Below are 3244 nucleotides of genomic sequence, written 5' to 3'. Positions count from 1 at the left end.
GTAGAACTAACATAATTAAGTAAATTTATTAATTAAAATCTCCATTTGGTAGTGGAATAATTAATGACATGGATTTCTCAGCATAGAGGGCATAATTTCGATATTGTTTCTTCTTTTGTAACAAATGTACGCTTCTTTACAACTATATTTTTATGATCAACTTTCGATTCAATACCGTAAGAAATTTCTAACGCCGCCCGACTTTGTTCGAGGAAGGTAATTAATTCTGTAAGGGTCGGCAGATTTTTGTGCGCTCTATTAGAATTGAATTTAAGTCGCATAGAGAAATCCAGTTTATTCAATAGCATAAATGTAAGGTAGCCCAGTTATCGACACCGATGTCCAAAGCTTTGAGGGAATTAATAATTTGCTGAGCGGAATGAATGAATGTTTTTGATGTATCCTTAGTTATGTTTAAAAGTTTCGGAAAATCAATAAATTGCTGTAAATATGTATAAGTTATGACACATTTATATTCAAATTTACTTGTTAATGTATCCCACGCTAATTTGTAATTAGCGTCGCTTAGTTGCAAATTATTAATAGTCTCAGCGGCATCCCCAATAAAGTGTGCGTTTAAGTAATACAATATTTGGACATCGGTTAATGATTTATTGTTATTAATTGTTGATACAAATAAGTCCATAAATCCTGTCCAATCTTTATAAGAGTCGTTAAATTGCGGGATATATATATATAAACAGTTTTATTTGCGCTTCGGGAGTTAACTTTAAATTTTGCTAGATTAGATGAATCCGCTATTAATCTGTCAATTTTGTACGATACGTTTTCATATAATGTTTGAATCACTGACGTCTTATCTGAATAATCATCCGAATAGTCATCGAATTTATTCCATATTTTTTCAAATTCTAAAAATTTTGCATCAAGACGTTTTTTCACATTTTCTAGTAAATTAATTGGTTCATCATTAAAATTTGTGTTCAATAAATTCTCAAAGTAATTTTTAATGTTTGCGCATTTTTTTAAGTTTTTTCATTTCTGCCATTTTATTTTTAAAATCTGACTGATTATAATTTCCAATAATTGAACACTTTGTTAAACAAACTATCTAATACCTGACGCGTTAACTGTTACAAATTCATCAATATAGTTACTACTCAATGTTTATGCTTATATTATTCAATTAAATAACATTCGAAGAATAGTAATTAAACAAATTAAAATTGAGTAACGCTTAACTTATGACAAATACAAAATTTTAAGAACAAGTATTAACAGCAAATAATAATCAGAAAAGTTACAAATATATAACAAAAATAAACAACTACAACCGTAAGCGTGAAATTGGCCCAGGAAAGTATGAGCTGCTCTACAGGAAGACCCTCAAGGTCAGCACCCTGGATTCAGCGGAATGTTTCTTGTAGTAGCTGGTTTTTTTATAAAGAGATAAAGTCAGCACTCTGGATGCAAATACCAAGTTACCAAAAATAACAAGTCTTAATATTAGTCGAAGATAATTTCAGTTGCTGATCTATCAGAAAATTGATCTGGTGTGCCGGATGTCCAAGAAAAAATAAGCTGCTTCATAGAAAACAGCAAAAGATTGAAGTCAGCTCTCTGGTTTCAAAAAAATGCACCACCGTCTCTGATATTAGATTACAAAAACAACCACGCGGAATTAATTGGCGGGAAAACACGTTAAATTTTATCACAGTTTATCGCGATACGTACAAATTACGTGCTCATAACACACCCAATCAAAATTTAATAAAAACACTGTGATTGGTATAAAATCTATATAATATCTTCAAACTATTACAGATTGAATTAAATTCAAAATATTCATTCAAAATACCCTTTTACAGTTATTTGAAAATGTCAAACCATTTGACATTTTACGAATGAGCCGCCGTCTGCTGTTTCATTTAAATTACGCTTCCACAGAAAATTTCAAATAAAAAATTTAAACTTTCTGCGCGATTTTGGAATAATATCTCACCTTTCTCACAACCTATGGGTTAGCACAATTTTTTTAAGACTAAGACTGGCCAAATCCGTACAGCCATTTTAACGTTTTACCATACCTAATATTTCATCGAGCTCAATTTTTATATATAAGATATATATATTGTTGTACACCCGTCAAAAGTTGGAATTAGAGAAATTGCCGTTTGGAAACAAAATCTTGCATCAGAAATTGATTCAATTGTGCTATTCATCATTATTTATTTGATTGAAAAGGAAAAAAAGAAAAAAAAAAATTAAGAAAAATACAGTAAAACAGAAGCGCAAAAATTTACAATATACAAAATATTTAAATTTAGTTTACTAACTTGGAATCCTTCTGAATATTTTCATTTTGGCCCGGTACTTGTAGTAGTTCAAGGGACTTGCAATGTTGCACTAACACTCGAATATGCACTGAAATTTTTTGATTTTATAACTTTACAGTTTTCTTGATTTTTTTAACAATTTTTCTTTATTTTTGAATCTTGATTTCTGCTATAAACTAGAGTTTTCTTGATTTTTCTTATTAATTCTTGATTCGCATTCTTGTTTCTTGATTTTTTTTATTTTATTTTACTTCGGGTCTTGATTTATTTTATTACTTCGGGTCTTGATTTATATTTTACTTCGGGTCTTGAATTATATTTTACTTCGGGTCTTGAATTATTTTATTACTTCGGGTCTTGAATTATTTTATACTTCGGGTCTTGAATTATTTTATACTTCGGGTCTTGAATTATTTTATACTTCGGGTCTTGAATTATTTTATACTTCGGGTCTTGAATTATTTTATACTTCGGGTCTTGATTTATTCAATATTTCGAGTCTTCGGTTTTCTGATCATCAACTACGTCCACTTTTGGCAAGGCTATCCTCGGAGGCAAAGTTTTCCACGATGTACTGCCTAGTTTGAAGTAGCACCCTTATATTTTTTGTCACTCTTGGCAATTATTTTTTAAACGCCGTTCTTTCAAGCTCACAAAAGAAAAGTTTGAATGTTACTTCATCAGTCAAACACCGCTGTCACCAAATAAATGTTGGCAGTCAAACACCGATGCCACCAAATAAATGTTGGACACCGCGTTGATGAACAGAAAGGGCTGTTGGCGCCGCTATATGCAAATCGGTGTTGTTGCTCTGGACCTTTCGGAGTTCCTGAAAACTCACTTGCTGAAAATACTTGAGATTGATAAATGAAAAGACTATTTCAAAAACTTCACTTTATTACACTTTTAGTACAAGGAACTCGGAGGTATTGGAAGAGAAGTGTTTG

This window comes from Ctenocephalides felis, unplaced genomic scaffold, assembly GCF_003426905.1.
Source record: "Ctenocephalides felis isolate EL2017-DRISC unplaced genomic scaffold, ASM342690v1 CF-g0.4_SCAFFOLD_00115, whole genome shotgun sequence".
Taxonomy (NCBI): Eukaryota; Metazoa; Arthropoda; class Insecta; order Siphonaptera; family Pulicidae; genus Ctenocephalides; species Ctenocephalides felis.
Note: the sequence above shows the minus strand (reverse complement) of the source record.